The sequence below is a fragment of the Panthera onca genome, chromosome A1, assembly GCF_046562875.1.
Source record: "Panthera onca isolate mPanOnc1 chromosome A1, mPanOnc1 haplotype 2, whole genome shotgun sequence".
Lineage (NCBI taxonomy): Eukaryota > Metazoa > Chordata > Mammalia > Carnivora > Felidae > Panthera > Panthera onca.
In genome coordinates this window covers 21,323,974-21,345,083 of record NC_138339.1, presented here as the reverse complement: position 1 = coordinate 21,345,083, position 21,110 = coordinate 21,323,974, and the positions used below count along the sequence as shown (strand labels likewise).

General features: G+C 34.7%; 1 long non-coding RNA gene across 2 annotated transcripts in view; it reads right to left on the bottom strand.

Moving 5' to 3' along the window:
* Positions 1 to 2,841: 2,841 nt before the first annotated feature.
* The window catches only part of LOC144614691 (uncharacterized), a 296,020-nt gene continuing 277,751 nt past the window's right edge, over positions 2,842 to 21,110 (bottom strand). For both annotated transcript variants that reach the window (XR_013552672.1, XR_013552687.1), the window contains exons 5-6: positions 20,343 to 20,445; positions 2,842 to 3,297 (exon numbers count right to left, since the gene is read on the bottom strand). This is a non-coding gene — a long non-coding RNA (uncharacterized LOC144614691). The remainder of the gene's footprint in view (positions 3,298 to 20,342; positions 20,446 to 21,110) is intronic.

The following is a 21,110-nucleotide window of genomic DNA, read 5'->3' as shown; positions in this document are numbered from 1 at the left end:
CCACACAGAGCTTTCACAACAACGTCAGGTAGGCAAAAGGAAAGAAAAAAGCAACCTTGAACTTGCTGCTATGATGAACGCTGCTCAATCTACAGCTCTTCGGGCTCTCCATTAACATAGTACCGCAGCCACTCAGGCACCGAAACTAGTCCAGTATGAATATGTATCATGTTACCATGTACTCTGTGCTGAGGAGAAGAGAATTTGCCAAGTAAAAACAACACTGAGCTTCTCATGGTTGAAAAAGATCTGCATACACAACATGCTCAGAAGTGTTCCAAACACAGCAGCACTGACAGGGCCTGAGACAGGCATCTGTTTAGGAAAGTCACACAATCAGTGCTTTTCTCAGCTGGAGGTTTGACCTGATTGACCAAATTCCTTTCAAATCTCCCTAACCTTCTGACAGAGAAAAGAGAAAGAGAAACAGAAGTTAAAAGTGGTAGCAGTCCTCCATAAGCAAATGAATTCCATATTGATTTCAATGTATAATCAAACCCATTCCACCTGTCAAGAGAGAGGACACCCAAGCATAGAGTGTCAAGATGAGAGAATGTATCTTAGTCTGCCATTAATTAATGGCTTAAGGACAAACCCTCAAGTTTAATGCCTAAGATATTATGTTTACCACTTCATCATTTTCCATGTAAGACATTTTTGCTTCTATATATTTGGAACCAAGATATCCTAAGCAATACCCACACCTCAAATATAAGTGCGTCAATACGTATCTGTATCAATATATCTGTGTCTGAAGAGTGTTGATATAATCATATTTACTTAAAAAGCCCAAACTAAAGCTCTGGTTGAAGATGTTCTGTTAATTCTGCAATAAGCTTCCTCCACTGATGAGAATTCTAATAGAATGTGTACCTCTTGCAATTGCTAACTTGAAAGTTGTCATCAAGTATATTCTATGGTTCTGTCTTTTTGCATAAGCTATTGCATTCTTTCAAGCAACAGGAAGTTTTATCTGCCCCAGTACACAGTTTCAACAAACTTCCAGCTGTAACATACTCTCTTCTATCCCAAGTGTTTTCAGATTTTGTTATGCTCTTTGTGTGTGGTGGGGTGGGACAAGGGGGTGGGGAGTGGAGAGGTGATTTGGTTTTTTTAAAATAAGAAATTAAAAGGGAAAAAAAACTAGTTCTGTAGAATGAAGGATCATGTTCATAATAATATTCAAATATTTTAGTTAAATTAAGTATATGTAGGAAATCATAAGTAAGCTATTTTACACAAAATGTCTATTTTCTTAGTGAGTGTATGTATGCTTTGTTGTGAAAAACAAGAAGGTAATCAGATTAGAAGGTTAAAGGACACGCTTTGTATTGAAGATCTCAATGCCAAGGCTAAGGGCAAAAACAAAACATATTTCTTTGACTAATGCAATACGGATTAGCAACCTCTTCATATGGCCAAGCTATACAAACTTATAGTTTAACTCATGTCTCCTTGAATCATAAGGTCATAGAGTCATAAGGTGCCCATATATTGAGTGTTATATAACATGCTATTATAGTTGCACCTAATATTCTATGAATAGAATATGTATATATAGTCCATGTTTGTATAGACTCTAAACAAATGCTTTTATTCCTCTCAGAAAATCCTGATATTTAGTCAGAATTCATAGAACTCACCCCACACCTTTTGTAATTGGCATTATGAGTTTACAAACATACTATATATTCTTTATAAAGAAGTTGCCCAAAATAGTTTCTAATTTTGGACCTAAATTATCTCTGTGAGGTTAATATTAGTAACTACTTGGTGATTAAGATTACACTCTGAGAAATATCAAAACTAAAATTTGAGTCAAAGGAACTTCCCAGAAGATATGTTTCCAAGCTTCAATAAGTCTCATTAATCCATTTTCATAAATATGTTCTTATTCAAAGCTACATCAGCACATAGTGAAAAAGGAAAATCTTTTTGACCCTCACTTACACTTCTTAATAATGCTCAGTAATAACTGGTGTTTGGAGACTATAATGATGCAGTGATCAGCAACACACTTGGTCCCATATCATTGAGCCTATAAATCATATCTGGAGATTGGAAAACACTTACTACCACACATTTGTGGTATTATGTTTTTAGGACAGCTTCACAGAAAAATTGTGGGGAAGGTACAGATAATTCCTATATATCTCCTGGTCTACACATGTATAGATGACCTCATTACCAATAATACTGAACAGCGCAATACATCTATTACAATTAATGAACCTACATTGACATAATATAACCAAAGTTGATAATTTACATTAATGTTCACTCTTGATGTTGTACATTTTATGAATTTGGTCAAATATATAATGACATGTATCCATCATTACAGCTTCATAAAGAGATTTTCACTGTCCTAAAAATCCTCTGTGTTTCCCCTACTCATCCCTCTCCCTTGCCCCAACCCAACACTGGTAATTTTGCCTTTTCCAGAATGTCATATAGTTGGAATCAAATATATGTAGTCTTTCCAGCTTGGATTATTTCACTCAGTAACAGGCATTCAAAATTCTTCCATGTCTTTTTTAGGGCTTGAAAGCCCATTTCTTTTTGGTGCTGAATAATATTCCATTGTCTGAATATACTACTATTGCTTATCTGTTCACCTACTAAAGGTCATCTTGGTTGCTTCTGATTTGGGGCAATTATGAGAAAAGCTACTATAAACATCCAAGCGCAGTTTTTATTTGGATATAAGTTCTCAACCCCATTGGGTAAATACCAAGGAATGCAACTGCTATATCATATGGTAAGAGTATGTTTAGTTTTATAAGAAATTTACCAAAATATTTTCTAAAGTGCCTGCACCATTTTGCATCCCCACCCACCAGTAATAAGAGTTCCTGTTGCTTCACACTCTCACTAGGATTTGGTGTCAGTGTTCCAGATTTGGGGCATTCTAACAGGTGGACAGGGGTAGCTCACCGCTTTGCTTTTTCCTGATGACACGTGAAGTACAACATCACCTGAATATCTTCCTTGTTGCAGTGTCTGTTAAGGTCTCTGGTCCATATTTTGATAAGGTTGATTTCTTATTGTTGGGTTTTAAGGGTTCCTTGCATATTTTGGATAACAGTCCTTGATCTGATGTGTCTTTTGTCAATATATTCTGTGGCTTTTTTTTTCTAATTTTATTGGCATCCTCTTTTACAGAATAGACACTTAAGAATTTTGTGAAGTCCACCTTATCAATTATTTCTGTCGTGTATCATTTCTTTGCTGTTATATGTAATAAGGCAATCACCATTCTCAAAGTCATCTGGGTTTTCTCCTATGTCATGCAATCTGCAAACAAAAACAATTTCATTTCTTCCTCACCAATCTGTATAGCTTTTATTTATTTTTATTGTTTTACTGCATTAATTAGAACTTCTAGAGTACAATGTTGAAAGGAGAGGTGAGAGGAATATTCTTGCTTTGTTCACGATCACAGAGAGAAAGCTTCTAGTTTCTCATCATTAAGCATGATGTTAGTTGTAGATTTTTTTGTAGATATTCTTTTTCATGTTGAAGAATTTCCCTCCATTCTTTGCAATATTATGTTTATTAATAGAAACTTAAAATTGAAGAAATAAAATACAGTTAAATAAAACATAGAAATAAAAATGGTTTACATGCAACACAACTATAAAAAGTGGCACATACACATACATTTATTTCACACAGATCGAACTTATGTAGTAGGCACTGATATTTTACTTGTTTTAACAGACAGGAAAAATGAAAGTGTGAGAGATAAAAAATTTGCTCACAGTATAAAGCAAATAAGTTACTAAATCATTAATAGAATCCAACCCTTTTGGCAAAGATTCAATTAGCTGTTCTCTCTATGACTGTAAAGTCTCTGCTTAGAATGAATGCAATCTTACCAGAAACCTTGGAATTCATTATTTGTCTTATTTGCCTCTATCCAAGATTATATCTACTATCCCAAAGTTTATGATTGAATGTTGACTCTTCTCATTTATGGTATGGGCATATTGTGATAACTAGTGGTTTTTTTTATTTTGAAATTACTAAAACTCAAAGTTTCATTTTTGGAAACCTTAGTGAGAAATAAAGTCGTTCTGTCCATGTAAGCAGTTTTGTGGAAAAATGCTCACTCATTCATCATTCACTCAAAACATATTTTGTATGCCTTGTGTTTTCCAGACAGTATACTCAGTGGCTGGGGATACAAACATGACAAGAATGAGTTCCTGCTTCAAGGAAAGTATTATGCTCTATATAATTATATCAATATGCATAGAACTATGTAACTACGCATGCCAGTGGATATGGTACAGATAACGTTAGAAAAATATACAGGCATATTGGGATCACAGGATAGCTGATATGCAAGGATTCCAACAAGTATCAGAGATGTCAGAAGTTCTATATAATTGAAGTGAGACTTGCAGGAAAAACATAAATGTGCCTCACAGAGAAGGACAGGAATTCCACTTGGTACAAGCAATGTATACATTAAAGGGAATCTTCTGTTCTGAGAACTACTTACAGTCTTTATCTTGATTCAACAAAATTGTTCAGAATAGAGTAATTGAAAATAATATTTTGCAGCTAATGGATATAACATCCTACTCAAGTACCCATGTTTCCCAAAAGTATGCTCCTCTATAGTAGGATGATGATAGGTATTGCATGCAGACCAATATCCCTTGTTCAAGTAAGTTTGGACTAAACTTTAAACAAATTCACTTAATAAGACCCTCTCATATTAGCATATATTTTGAATCTCAAAGAGGAAGTGTCTCTCATACTTAGCCACACATTTAATTTTTACAAAACAGTGGAGTGAATAACACATTCATATCCATAGCTACCCTCTCAGCCTTCCACGCACACAACACTCATGTTTATTCATACTCAGGCACAGTCACACTCACTGGACAAGAATCACCACTCTCTCCATCACACACACACACACACACACACACACACACACACACACACACAAGATTATTTCTTCTTTCTGTCCCTCTCCACCTGCTCTCTTTTTCTCCCTCTCAGTTTTACACCCACAAAACATGGATAAATATCTAAAACCCACATTTTGAAACTCCTCTCACAAAACTAATAATTTGTATTTAATTTTTTTCAATGTTTACTTTTGAGAGAGAGAGAGAGAGAGAGAGAGAGACAGAACACGAGCAGAGAAGGGGCAGAGAGAGGAAGACACAGATTCCGAAGCAGGCTCCAAGCTCTGAGCTGTCAGCACAGCACCCAATGTGGGGTTTGAACCCACAACCTGTGAGATCATGACATGAATCTAAGTCAGACGCCCAACCGACTGAGCCACCCAGGCACCCGTAATAATTTGTATTTTAGAAAAATATTTGGAGATAACATTTCCAAGTTATTATGTAATCTATAAACATATTAATTTGATAATACTTGAAATCAGTAAAATATATATCATGCCATTTAGAAACACAGATCAATTTTTAATGTTTACTTTTATATTTAATTATATATTCTAATACTGTCGAAATATTCATGCATACTAATTTTTATTTTCATTCAAAAATATTAAGTTGACTTTAATCTTAAGGCTTTCCTAATACGAGAAATTTTTACTCTGCAGATATTTCTTCAGTCTATCACTTAGGAAGGTAAAACACTCCATACATATAAATATAAATGTATACATGTATACATATATATGTATGTATATATATATATATATATATATATATATTCTGCTCAACAACAAAGTAAGTAAAATAAAGCTTTTAAACAATACGTTTTAAAGTTTGGCTGACTATAAACTGGTAATATATTCCATTTTGCTCTTTTAGAATTTAAGTTGCTGCAAAACTGCATAAATCTTCCTCTATTTTATTTTCCACTATAAAAGAACCACTTGCTATAACTGAAAATTGCTTGTGCTGTAGAATACAGTAAAATATTAAATATTTTATAAGTTCTTTAATGTTGAAAATAAGAAATGTATTAATTTATAAACCTGAAATACTTTAGAATCGTTATGACATATTTTACACTTATATTTAAATAACATTTATTTACATTTTCTACTTATAAAAACAATATATGCTAGTCATGGAGGAACTGCAATCCAGAGAAATATATAATATAATAAAAGCCAACTATATTACTATCTTCCAGGGATATTTACTACTGAAGTTTTGATATTTATTATTAGTTATTTTTCTAGGCCTACATATACATATACACATGCACACACTTTAAATCCTATTTACTTACTATACACATATTTTTCTATAATACCTTATGTCACATAATATATATGGTGAACATTTCCTCAGGTTATTAAATGTTTTCTTTTTTCTAAAATACAGTTTCAGTATAATTTTTTCTGCCAATTTCAAAGGTCTGCAAGCAATGTTAAAAATGCTAAAACTTCTGGGGCGCCTGTGTGGCTTAGTCGGTTAAGCGTCTGACTTTGGCTCAGGTCATAATCTCATAGTTTGTGGGTTCAAGCCACATATTGGGCTTTGTGCTGACAGTGCAGAGCCTGTAGCCTGCTTCAGATTCTGTATCTCCCTCTCTCTCTGCCGTTCCCCCACTCCCATTCTGTGTCTCTCTCTCTAAAAAAATAAGTCAACATTCAAAATAATGCTAAAACTTCTGTTCTTGACAGAACAGCTATATTTTAACAGATCAAGTTTGTTTCTAGGATTAACCCTGCAATATGCTGTTATGCAGAATATGGGGTTGGCTGTTAAATGTTAAAATAAAATCCATCATCAAATGTTAAAATAAAAGAATTAGCTTGGGAATGTATGGAAAGGAGGAACACTTAAGGATTTTAGGGGGAACATCCCACCGTTCTTTTTATCCTCATTTTAGCTGCTCTCAGAAAGTAGTTTATCTAATAAATTAAAAACCAAAATATGCTTAGGACTATGGAAAGTATGTTTAATAGAAAGTATACTTATATATGTATGTGTATACATATATATACATACATACATATATAAGTATACTTTCCATTAACTTAAGCCTGGTCATTCTCTTTTTCATCTTTTCTATTTTTCCTTTCCTATAATTGGGTGACTAATTCAGGGTAGAAATGCTCTCTGTACCTGGGAGATTCAGATTCAAAGGGGAGTACTTAGAAGGGCACATTATTAGGCCTCCTGGCCTAAACTCTGTTCTCTAAATGATCTTTTACCAGGTGGATGTAGAATGATTATTTGTCCCTTAATTTGCCAATATAAAATGAAGAAGTTCCTAACCCTTGGTGACAATTCTTTGGACACAGTCATCTTCATGAACATAGATAGAGAAAAATATTCACCAAGAGCCTATCCCAAATTTATAATGACCGACTCTTAGATACCTTGAGACAAAGAAAAACAAAAAGCATAAGAATTACTTTTAGATGTCTATAGGGAAGACATCCATAAAATAAAAACATAATAAATATTATATAATCACTTTCACAATACAGAGAAAGTCATTGTATAAAATCCATTTGGACATGCTGAAAGTGTCCCTCTGGGCAATTTCCATGTTCCACCTCTGTCATTATTTTCAGAATTATATTAGATATAATTGATGCATGAACTAGCCATATCATCTGTTAACTTAGAAAAATTTCCCTAGTGGTATTTCTTTAATATCATATCAAATCTATTCTTGTTGTTAAAGTTTGTCTCATGAGAATTTTAGAAAATATCCATGAAATTATCTGATGCTACCAGGCTTTTCCAGGTGCATTTCCCATGGATTTTACAACCTGATCATTGCCAGTATTTTCTTTTCAAACTGGGATACCATTCATCTATTAAGATATCTGAATTCCTCTATAGATTTGTTTTGCTGTTTCATAAGATGCCCTTTAAGTAAGGTCTTTTGTTAAAGCAGCCTCTTCTGCATGATGATCTGGTCAAGGTGAAAAATTTCATATGTTTTTAAGAACTGATGTGATACCTATATATTTATATATATGTATATATATGTGATACCTATAGTATATAAATATAAATGACATACAAATCATTTTATATAATCTGAAGATGATCTGCTTACTTTATCTCAGCAAGCAATGGTGCTGAGGCAAGAATATATTTTAGCTCTTGGATAAAGAGATAGATTATGATAAGCAAGGGGTCCTTGAGGAGTCCTTGAGGAATTCATATTTACTCATTGGTTAATTTTCCAGATATTCACAATGTATAGATATGAATATCAAGGTCAATTTGAATTTGTGGGGACACAAAAAATCTGAACCTCTGTTAATAGTCTTCCTTCAGGACATTTTATCTGGCAGCTCCATTTTTAAACTATTAAACCTACCTAAACTATTAAACCGTTATTTGTGTCAGAAAGAATAAAGGAGAGTATCTTTCAATAATGGTCTTGAATACAGTTAGGGATATATGAAAAACTTAACACTGACAAACCTCTTCACTCCACCAGTGGTTTTAGCATTTCAGGAGATCTGATAGTGACATTATAATGGTAGGATAGAATAGCAACCATGTCAATCAGAAAGCTGCATTTTGCGCATCTATTTTTATGGAAAATTTCCTTTGGGAATTTAGAGGAAGTATACAAAATTCTTAGGGGCTAAGACTAAGATCTCCTACAGAGTGACTTATTTTACAGATTTTTAAACATCTGTCTTCCTGTTTCTTAATAGTGAACATTAGGTTTGTCAATGACCTTTCTTCTTGTAATCTCTACAGGTGTCTGCTTGTAATCTCTATAGGTGTCCATATCCAGAGATTTCTAATTCTTAGAGGACAGGAGATAAATCAATCCAGCATTCTTTCAGAGAACAGTAGGTAATTTTATTTAAAATGTCAAATTTCTTTCAATGTTGATAGTTTTGTTTTACCTTTTAGTGTTTATTAAAAATTGAGCTACTTGATGAAGATCTTCTCACTTAGCAATTACCTATTCTAACAGAATTTTCCAACTGAGTCTCCTTTTCAGAACTGAGTACATTTACGAAAAAGAGAACAAAGTTTCCTTACTTTGGATACTGGGTATACCCTACAGTACTGCTTGAAATATTCCTGAATTCTCTTTTTTGAAATTTCCTCTTAATTAATCTTTCCCCTCTCCCCCAATTTTAATTCTTTTCCAATCTATCCTTAAGGAAGACTCCCAAAACTGTTCACAATGATCATTTACTGTTTCAGTAGTTTGTTTTTTTATTTGTTTTATTTATTTATTTTTGCCTTTTCTAAAGGTCAAAAACTATTTGTTTAAAAACCCTAAAGTAACAAAATAAAGGCAGCTCAGTTAAATAAATTCAGATCTGAGATTACTATTGAAACATTTATTGGGCAGTAAAAAAACTGAATTTGGGCCAAGGTGTCGAGTGATAATATGTGCAAGTCCAACGTTCCTACAGAATGCTTCCAAGTGAAAGTCTTCAAAGTAATCTTGATAGAAACTTCAATTATTGAAGAAAGAGGTTACCATTCAGTATCGGAAACAAAAACCTGAGTTTATTAATTGCCAATGAAGGAATATATGTTTTAAAATACTGTCTATCTGAAAAAAAAAAGTCTTTTTTGTCTTACATATGGGTGATAAGAAGTGTACAGGTTAAGTACTTCCTTTCAGAAGAGTGGGGCTTCTCACTGACTGATACTCAGTTATCACAATTACTCATGGAAATTTTTTACTGATTATGATAGAGTTAGTCTCAATGGTTGAAAGTTGCTATTGTTTCAAGTTTTTATGTAAATTCTAGTTGACATTTAGTGTAATATTGGTTTCAGGAGTAGAATTTAGTGATTCCTCACTTATATGCAACACTCAGTGCTCATCTCAACAAATGCCCTCCTTAATACACACGCTCATTTAGCCCATCCCCAGCCCACTTCCCTTCCAGCAACCTTCAGTCTGTTCTCTATAGTTCACAGTCTCTTATTGTTTGCTTCCCTTTCTCTTTATCTCCCCTTTCCCCTGTTCATCTGTATTGTTTGTTAAATTCCACATGAGTGAAATCATATGGTATTTGACTTCGTTTAGCATAATACCCTCTAGCTTCACCCACGTAATTGCAAATGGCAAGTATTCCTTCTTTTGATGGTTGAGTAATATTCCATTGTGTGTGTGTGTGTGTGTGTGTGTGTGTGTGTGTGTGTGTATGTATATATATCTCCATTCATCAGTCATAGGACATTTGGCCTCTTTACATAATTTGGCTATTGTTGACAGCGTCACTATAAGCATTGGGGTGCATGTGCTGCTTCGAATTAGTATTTTTGTATCCTTTGGGTAAATATTTGATAATGCAATTACTGTATCATGGGGTAGTTCTATTTTTAACTTTTTGAGAAAATCTCCATACAGTTTTCCAGAGTGGCTGCCCCAGTTTGCATTCCTACCAAAAGTGTTAAGAGGGTTCCCCTTTCTCTGCATCCTCACCAATATCTGTTGTTTCCTGTGTTGTTAATTTTAGCCCTTCTAACAGGTGTGAGGTGATACCTCATTGTAGTTTTGATTTGTATTTCTCTGATGATGAGCGATGTTGGGCATCTTTTTATGTGTCTGTTCGCCATCTGTATATCTTCTTTGGAAAAATGTGTATTCATGTCTTCTTCCTATTTCTTAACTGAATTCTTTGTTTTTTTTTTTTTTTTTTTTGGGTGTTGAGCTTGATAAGTTCTTTATATATTTTGGAAAGTAACCCTTTATCTGATATATCATTGGACAATATCTTCTCCCATTTTGACGATTGTCTTTTAGTTTTGCTGATTATTCTCTTCACTGTGTAGGAAAAATCTATCCTTTCCTTTTAAGAATATGTAAGAACATCTATGAGTTCTAAGACCATAAAGTAAATCAGAGATAGCAGTAAACTGGTCAATTACAAATAACCACAGAATTATTTTGATTATTGTAATTTATCATGATTTGTCTCTTTAAAAGAGTTAAATAACATATAGCAATAGTGATTAAGTCCTTCAATTTTTCACATGGATGTTAGGGGTAAGTGACTAAAGACCCCTCACAGAGGGTCCAGTGAAAAACAGACTTGATATTTGTGTGTGTGTGCACATGCATACTCCTGTTCTGAATACTGTTAAGACCAGTGTGATTTATATTATATTACATAATGTCTTACCACAGACTGCTTTGATTATCTCTGCCTAGGAATTTGTAGCATACCCTGCTTAGTCATATTTTAACTATGAGGAAATTAAAACACTGTCCTTATTCAGTCTATCCCTACTTAAGAAAACAGTTGGTAATTCACTCTACCATTAAGACACAGCTCACTCTAGGTTCTCTGCCTCGGTAAAATGAACCATACACATAGTCAGGCCAAAAAAAGTGGCAAAACCATGGCTTCTCAATTTTCTCATATTCCAGAATGTGTGGAAGTTCTGATGGCTCTGCTTTCAAATACTGTTCATAACATCCATCATTGCCACACCCCCTTGCCTGGTCCACTGGACCAGTTTCCTGCTTCTCAATATCTACTTGCTTCCTAAACCACATTCTGTTCTTATTTAACATCCACTTATTTTTTTTATTTAATTTTTAATTTTTTTTAATTTACATCCAAATTAGTTAGCATATAGTGCAACGATGATTCAAGGAGTAGATTCCTTAATGCCCCTTACCCATTTAGCCCATCCCCCCTCCCACAATGCCTCCAGTAATCCTCTGTTCTCCATATTTATGAGTCTCTTATGTTTTGTCCGTCTCCCTGTTTTTATATTATTTTTGTTTCCCTTCCCTTATGTTCATCTGTTTTGTCCCTTAAAGTCCTCATATGAGTGAACTCATATGATTTTTGTCTTTCAATGACTGACTAATTTCACTTAGCATAATACCCTCCAGCTTCATCCACATAGTTGCAAATGGCAAGATTTCATTCTTTTTGATTGCTGAGTAATACTCCACTGTAAATATATACCACATCTTCTTTATCCATTCATCCATTGATGGAAATTTGGGTTCTTTCCATACTTTGGCTATTTTTGAGAGTGCTGCTATAAACATGGGGGTGCATGTGTCCCTTCGAAACAGCACATCTCTGTCCCGTGGATAAATGCCTAGTAGTGCAATTGCTGGGTCATAGGGTAGTTCTATTTTTAGTTTTTTTAGGAACCTCCATACTGTTTTCCAGAGTGGCTGCACCAGCTTGCATTCCCACCAACAATGTAAAAGAGATCCTCTTTCTCTGCATCCTTGCCAACATCTGTTATTGCCTGAGTTGTTAATGGTAGCCATTCTGAAAGGGGTGAGGTGATATCTCAGTGTGATTTTGATTTGTATTTCCCTGATGAGTGATGTTGAGCATTTTTTCATATGTCAGTTGGCCATCTGGATGTCTTCTTTGGAGAAGTGTCTATTTATGTCTTTTGCCCATTTCTTCACCGGATTTTTTTTTGAGTGTTGAGTTTGATAAGTTCTTTATAGATTTTGAATACTAACCCTTTATCTGATATGTCATTTGCAATTATCTTCCCCCATTCTGTTGGTTGCCTTCTAGTTTTGCTGTTTGTTTCCTTCACTGTGCAGAAGCTTTTTATTTTGATGAGGTCCCAGTAGTTCATTTTTGCTTTTGTATCCCTTCCTCTGGAGACGTGTTGAGTAAGAAGTTTCTGCAGCCAAGATCAAAGAGGTTTTTGCCTGCTTTCTCCACAAGTATTTTTATGGCTTCCTGTCTTACATTGAGGTCTTTCATCCATTTTGAGTTTATTTTTGTGTATGGTGTAAGAAAGTGGTCCAGGTTCATTCTTCTGCATATCGCTGTCCAGTTTTCCCAGCACCACTTGCTGAAGAGACTGTCTTTATTCCATTGGATATTCTTTCCTGCTTTGTCACAGATTAGTTAGCCATATGTTTGTGGGTCCATTTCTGGGTCTCTATTCTGTTCCATTGATCTAAGTGTCTGTTCTTGTGCCAGTACCATACTGTCTTGATGATTACAGCTCTGTAGTATAGTTTGAAGTCTGGGATTGTTATGCCTCCAGCTTTGGTTTTCTTTTTCAAGATTGCTTTGGCTATTCGGGGTCTTTTCTGGTTCCATACAATTTTAGGATTATTTGTTCTAGCTCTGTGAAGAATGCTGGTGTTATTTTGATAGAGATTGCATTGAATATGTAGATTGCTTTGGGTAGTATCAACATTTTAATAATATTTGTTCTTCCTATCCAGTAGCATGGAATCTTTTTCCATTTTTTTTGTGTTTTCTTCAATTTTTTTCATAAGCTTTCTATAATTTTCAGCATATAGGTTTTTCACCTCTTTGGTTAGATTTATTCCTAGGTATTTATTTTGTGTGTGTGTGTGTGTGTGTGTGTGTGCACACGCAACTGTAAATGGGATCGATTCCTTGGGATTTATTCCTAGGTATTTTATGTTTTTTTTGTGTGTGTGCAACTGTAAGTGGGATCGATTCCTTTTTGTCACTTCATTGTTGGTGTATTGGAATGCAACCAATTTCTGTGCATTCATTTTATATCCTGCAACTTTGCTGAATTCATGGATCAATTTTAGCATTTTTTTTGGACCTTTTGGATTTTCCATATACAGTATCATACCATCTGTGAAGAGTGAAAGTTTGACCTGCTCCTGGCCGATCTGGATGCCTTTTATTTCTTTGTGTGATCTGATGCAGAGGCGAAGACTTCCAATACTGTATTGAATAACAGTGGTGAGAGTGGACCTCCCTGTCTTGTTCCTGACCTTAGGGGGAAAGCTCTCAGTTTTTCCCCATTGAGGATGATATTAGCATTGGTTTATTCATATATGCTTTTACGAAATCGAGGTATGATCCCTACTTTCTCGAGGGTTTTTATCAAGAAAGGATGCTGTATTTTGTCAAATGTTTTCTATGCATCTATTGAGAGGATCGTATAGTTCTTGTCCTTTCTTTTATTGATGTGATAAATTACATTGATTGTTTTGTGGATATTGAACCAGGCCTGCATCCCAGGTATAAATCCCACTTGGTCGTGGTGAATAATTTTTGTAATGTGTTGTTGGGTGCGGTTGGCTAATTATCTTGTTGAGGATTTTTGCATCCATGTTCATCAGGGAAACTTGTCTATAATTCTCCTTTTTAGTGTGGTCTCTGTCTGGTTTTGGAATCAAGGTAATGTTGGCTTCAGAGAAAGAGTTTGGAAGTTTTCCTTCCATTTCTATTTTTTTTTGAACAGCTTCAAGAAAATAGGTGTTAACTCTTCCTTAAATGTTTGGTAGAAAACCTCTGGAAAGCCATTTGGCCCTGGACTCTTACTTTTTGGCAGATTTTTTTAATTACTAATTTGATTTCCTTACTGGTTATGGGTCTGTTCAAAGTTTCTATTTCTTCCTATTTAAGTTTTGATAGTTTATATGTTTCTAGGAATTTGTTCATTTCTTCCAGATTGCCCTTTTTATTGGCATATAATTGCTCATAATATTCTCTTATTATTGTTTTATTTCTGCTGTGTTGGTTGTGATCTCTCCTCTTTCATTCTTGATTTTATTTATTTGGGTCCTTTCCTTTTTCTTTTTGATCAAACTGGCTAGTGGCTTATCAATTTTGTTAATTCTTTCAAAGAACCAGATTCTGGTTTCATTGATCTGTTCTGTTTTTTGGAGGAGTTTTGATAGCATTAATTTCTGCTCTAATCTTTATTATTTCCTGCCTTCTTCTAGTTTGGGGTTTTATTTGCTGTTCTTTTTCCAACTCCTTAAGGTGTAAGGTTAGGTTGTGTATCTGAGATCTTTCTTTCTTCTTTAGAAAGGCCTGGATTGCTATATACTTTCCTTTTATGACCACCTTTGCTGTGTCCCAGAGGTTTTGGGTTGTGGTGCTATCATTTTCATTCACTTCCATATACTTTTTAACTTCTTCTTTAACTGCTTGGTAGCCCATCCATTCTTTACTAGGATGTTCTTCAGTCTCCAAGTATTTGTTACCTTTCCAAATTTTTTCTTGTGGTTGATTTCGAGTTTCATAGTGTTGTGGTCTGAAAATATGCATGGTATGATCTCGATCTTTTTGTACTTACTTAGGGCTGATTTGTGTCCCAGTATATGGTCTATTCTGGAGAATGATCCATGTGCACTGGAGAAAATGCATATTCTGCTGCTTTAGGATGAAATGTTCTGAATATATCTATTAAGTCCACCTGGTCCAATGTACCATTCAAAGCCAGTTTCCTTGTTGATTTTTTGATTAGATGATATGTGTACTGCTGTGAGTGGGGTGTTGAAGTCTCCTACTATTATGGTATTACTATTGATGAGTTTCTTTATGGTTGTGATTAACTGATTTATATATTTGGGTGCTATCACATTTGGTGCATAAATGTTTACATTTGTTAGGTCTTCTTGGTGGATAGACCCCTTAATTATGATATGATGCCCTTCTTTATCTCTTGATACAGTCTTTATTTTAAAGTCTAGATTTTCTGATATAAGTATGCCTACTGTGGCTTTCTTTTGTTGAGCATTAGAATGATAGATGGTTCCCCATCCCTTTATTTTCTATCTGAAGCTGTCTTTAGGTCTAAAGTGGGTCTCTTGTATACAGCATATAGATGGATCTTGTTTTCTTATCCATTCTGTTACCCTATGTCTTTTGATTGGAGCATTTAGTCCATTGATGTTTAGAGTGAGTACTGAAAGATATGAATTTATTGCCATTATGTTGCTTGTAGAGTTGAAGCTTCTAGTGGTGTTCTCTAGTCATTTCTAGTCTTTGTTGCTTTTGGTATTGATTGATTGGTTGTTTGATTGATTGATTGATTTAATCTTTTCTCCCCTCAGAGAGTTCCCCTTAAAATTTCTTGCAGTGGTTTATTGGTCACAAACTCTTTTAATTTTTGTTTGTCTGGGAAACTTTTTATCTCTCCATTTTGAATGACAGCCTTACTGGATAAAGAATTCTTGGCTGCATATTTTTCTGATTCAGCACACTGAATATATCCCGCCACTCCTTTCTGGCCTGCCAAGTTTCTGGGGATAGTCTGCTACAAACCTGATCTGTCTTCTCTTGTAGGTTAGGGACTTTTTTTTCCCTTGCTGCTTTCATGAGTCTCTCCTTGCCTGAGTATTTTGCGAATTTGACTATGATATGCCTTGTTAATGGTCGGTTTTTGTTGAGTCTAATGGGGGTCCTCTGTGCTTCCTGGATTTTGATGTCTGTCTTTCCCCAGGTTAGGAAAGTTTCCCGCTATGATTTGCTCACATAACCCTTCTACCCCTATTTCTCTCTCTTCCTCTTCTGTGACCCTTATGATTCTGATGTTGTTCTTTTTTAATGAGTCACTCATTTCTCTAATTCTTAAATCGTGCTCTTTTGCCTTAACCTCCCTCTTTTTTTCTGATTCGTTATTCTCTATAAGTTTGTCTTCTATATCGCTGATTCTCTGTTCTGCCTCACCCATCCTTCTGCTGCAGCATTCATCCATGATTGCAGCTCAGTTATAGCATTTTTTTTTCATCCTGACTAGTTTTTACTTTTTTTTTTTTTTTTATCTCTGCAGAAAGGGATTCTAATCTATTTTTGACTCCAGCTAGTATTCTTATTGTCGTGATTCTAAGTTCTGGTTCAGACATCTTGCTTGTATCTGTGTTGGTTAAATAACTGGCTGTCGTTTCTTCATGCTCTTTCTTTTGGGGTGAATTCCTACTGAATTCTGTGGTTCAGGTTGTGCAGATTGTTGTGTTAATCCTCCAATCAGTTTTCTAGGTGTGTAGAATAGTTTAGTGTTGGCCTGGCTGTATTTCATGGACGTGGGATGGGACACAAAAAAACTTCCATGCTGTTCCCCATCCATTTATTTTTTAATATAATCTTATTTTGACACTCTCTCAGCCAAATCTCCAATGATTCCTTAGCTCTCCCACTTAGAATTCAATTAAAAACAACTCTGACTAATGGCAACTTTTCCATCCTCATATCCTGATACTCCCTCATTCAACTCCTTGTACACACCATGTAAACTGTCAACACAAAGCCTTTACACTTGCCATTTTCTATGAAATATGTATCTCAATATATCTATGTAGCTTATTTATTTTATTCATGTCTGTTTTAGACCCACCAATATAAAAGAGTCACCCCTGTATAGTCTATTCCTTCATCTGGCTTTTCTTTTTAACCTGATGTATTTTATATTTATTTGCTTATTATTTCTATGTCTCATTGAAGAAGTTTCTCCCTGTTTATTTTTGTATCCCCATGGCTAGTAAAAATCTGACATGTAGTAACTCTTTAATAATGCGTCATGTGGGGGTGCCTAGGTGGCTCAGTCGGTTGAGCGTCAGACTTTGGCTCAAGTCATGATCTCACAGCTCGTGATTTTGAGCCCCGCATCAGGCTCTGTGCTGACACCTCAGAGCCTGGACCCTGCTTTGGATTCTGTGTCTCCCTCTTTCTCTGCCCCTCCCCTTCTCTGTCTCTGTTAGATCTCTCTTTCTCTCTCTTAAAAATAAACATTTTTTAAAACTGAACAAATAGGGGTGCCTGGGTGGCTCCGTCAGTTAAACATCTGACTTCAGCTCAGGTCATGATCTTGCGGTTTGTGAGTTCCAGCCCTGCGTCAGGCTCTGTGTTGACAGCTCAGAGCCTGGAGCCTGTTTCGGATTCTGTGTCCCTATCTCTCTCAGTCCCTCCCCAACTCATCCCTATCTCTGTGTGTGTGTTTCTCTCTCTCTCTCTCAAAAAACAAATATTAAAAAATTTTTTTAACTGAAGAAATAATGCATAATGTGAACTAAAATAAGTATTGATCATTAAATAGCTTTTCCTAGGTCTTCCAGTGGAAGATAGTATAGAGTTTAAATATGCGTTGTCCCTTCTTTCTGCCCTAACACCCATTAAATAGAACGCACACTCACTATTTCAAAGGGTTTGTGTCGAGCACACAAATTAAGCTGAATCATGGAAATGAACCAAGAAGGGCCTTAATGAACTGATGCAAAATCCATTCTGAACAACAGTGTGCTAATAGAGATTTTTCTATCCATCTGCTTGCTTCATGTAGCTCTCTTCTCTTAATATATAACCAACCAACAAGCAAAATAGAGCTTGAAATTCCTTAACATATTCTCTTAATGAAGAATTTTCAAACTGTGGTGTAATGCTAACCACTGGTGACTGATCATGGTAAACTCCTCCTTCAACCATGAGAGCAGATTTAGTCCCACAATAATCACTTAACTTATTTTTCCTCAGCTAAGGAACTACATGCAAATGAAGAACAGATTAAGATATAAATGTAAAAAGTTGGCATTTTTGTTTGGTTTTTAGTTCATAACATTTATATTAATCCTATATCTTTACTTCTCAATTTTTTAGGAAAACACCAAATATTTAGATTGTTTTGCTAATAAAAAACAAATAGGGATCCTTTGTGGATGCAAAATGTGTCTTTTGCCATTACTTTTTTCAAGGAGTAAAGTCTTGAAAGATTTCACTAAAAAAAGACTTTTTGGGTGGTGCCTGGGTGGCTCAGTCAGTTAAGCCTCGTGACTTTTGATTTAGGCTCAGGTCATGATCTCACGGTTCATGAGTTCGAGCCCTGTGTGGGGCTCCATGCTGTCAGTGCAGAGCTTGCTTGGGATTCTCTCTCTCTGCCCCTTCCCTGTGCTCGCTCTCTCTCTCTCTCTCTCTCAAATAAATAAAATAAACTAAAAAAAAACATTTTTGGCATGCAGAAACTTTAACACACATTCCCATATCTGTTAATACTCTTTACTCACTGCTAGATAATTGTTATTTCTGTTCAATCTATTATTAATATAAATACCCAGCAGCCTAAAAATTATTCAAACTAGCCTCACAACAAAATCCCTTTAAAAATTAAAATAAAGAAGTGAATAACAATTCAGTTGACTTCAACAGGATTATAATTGTTTTCTTTTTGCCCAACAGTACAGTTCCAAGTGTATCTAGTCATTTTTCCCTTCTATAAGTGCCTAGACATACTTCCATTTCAAAGATAATTATATTCTTTTGGATAGTAAGCTTTTGTCTGATATCTGCAAAATTTGCAAAAATTTTCTTCCATTCTGTAGGTTGCCTTTTAATTTTGTTGTTTCTTTTCTGTGCATGATCTTTAAAATTTGATGTTGTCACACTGTTGATTTTTGCTTTTGTTTTTTGTGCTTTTGGTGTCATAGTCAAAAAATTACTGCCCAGATCAACACTGAGGACCTTCTTCCCTACATTGTCTTCTAGAAATTTTACAGTATCAGGCCTTATGTTTGTCTTTGATTCATTTTGAGCTCATTTTTGTGAGTGTTGTAAGACAGGGTCTAATGTCACTGTTCTGCACGTTTATCTAGTTTTTCCAATATCATTAATGCAAACTGATTTACCTCCTATGGAAAATGATGTGGAGATTCTCAAAAAGTTAAACATAGATCTACCATATGATCCAGCAAACCACGTCTGGGTATATACCCAAAGAAAATTAAATCAGAATCCCAAAGAGATACATGCACTCCCGTGTTTACTGCAGTATTATTCACAATAGCCAAGATACAGAAACAAACTAAGTGTTCCTCCACAGATGAATGGATAAAGAACATATATGTATACATACACATACACACATATATATACACATACATACACACACACACACACACACACACACACACACACACCCAATGGAATACTGTTTAGCCATAAGAAAGGAGGAAATTCTATCATTCGCAACAGTATGGACAGACCTTGGCACTTTATGCTAATTAAGATAAGTCAACAGAGAAGACATGTACTGTATGATGTCACTTATATGTGAAATTTAAAAAAGCTCAAGTCATAAAAACAGAATAAAATGGTGATTACGAGGCAATGGCAGTTAGGGGAGAGGACAGATATCACTGAAAAGCACAAACTTACAATGAATAATAAATAAGCCTTAGAGGTCCTTTACCTAGCACAGTGAATAGTGACAACAATATTATAATCAACAAACTTGCTAAGAGACTACAACTTAGTTATTCCAATGACCAAGAAAATGATTATTAAATATAATAAAGGTGTTAATTATCGCCACAATGACACATTATATAGCACATAATGTAAAAAAATTAACATGTTGTACATCTTAAATTTATACAATGTTATATGTCAAATATATTTCAAATTAAAAAGATAAATTAAACAGATGATATGAAAGTATTTGTTTTAAAGTGTGGACCACAAGGAGAATATTTGTGTTTGTGAAATAATGGAATAATCTCCAATTAAATCATGATGGTAACTTATGAAAGGATTGTTAATCAATATAAATGTCAGGCAGCAGTTACCCACAATGCCTTGTTCAAACAATTGGCAACTTTTTCAGTCTCTCTGGCAGTATAGCCTATGATGGTTTTCATGTTCCCTGCTGTGTTTCATACAAGCACATGAGCATTACCAGTGGTGTGCCTGAGATGGCCCAAAAAGGGCTAAGAAAAAGGTGATGGTGTGAATCTCCTCATGACTCCATTTTCAGTGATGTCGTAATAGCTTGAAATCCACTGTGAAGAGATTATATAAATTGTGTAAATTGGCAAACATTACAAATCAGAGTTTTTGTTTATGTTTTTTTGTGAGAGTATATAGTTCTCTAGTTCACTACTACCAGTGGTAAATCAAAAAAATATATATTGAATAAACATCTGAGTTTATTTATTGTGCAATATCTATTATTAAAATAGTGTATATTCAAAGTCTTTTGGACTTTAATAGAGCCCATAAAAATACGGATGGTTTTGGAAGTAATTTGCGGTGACCAATACATTTCATGTATTCTAAATGGGACCTATTCTAAATTTCACATTTCTATGTATATAATAACTCAGTGTATCACAATTCCATAAACTTCATGAATAAGTTATTTAAGCCATTTATTCTTCAGTATTACTAAAACTAAAATGAATTTGCAATGTTTGGAAATCCATTCGTACCTTGTGGAATGCTCATTTTGCATCTTGCAAATGCACTTCACAGGAAGTGCAAGTCTAGGTTAACAACAAGATATCCCCAGTGCAATTTTTATTATTTACTAGGTGGGTTTTAAAATATGACATGAAACACATGCAGTATATTTTAAGACCTTTTTTGAAATTGAGAAGATTTTTTTCTCCTGAGAAAACAAACCTGCCTACCTACATTTTAATATTTTTAATATTAACATACTAGA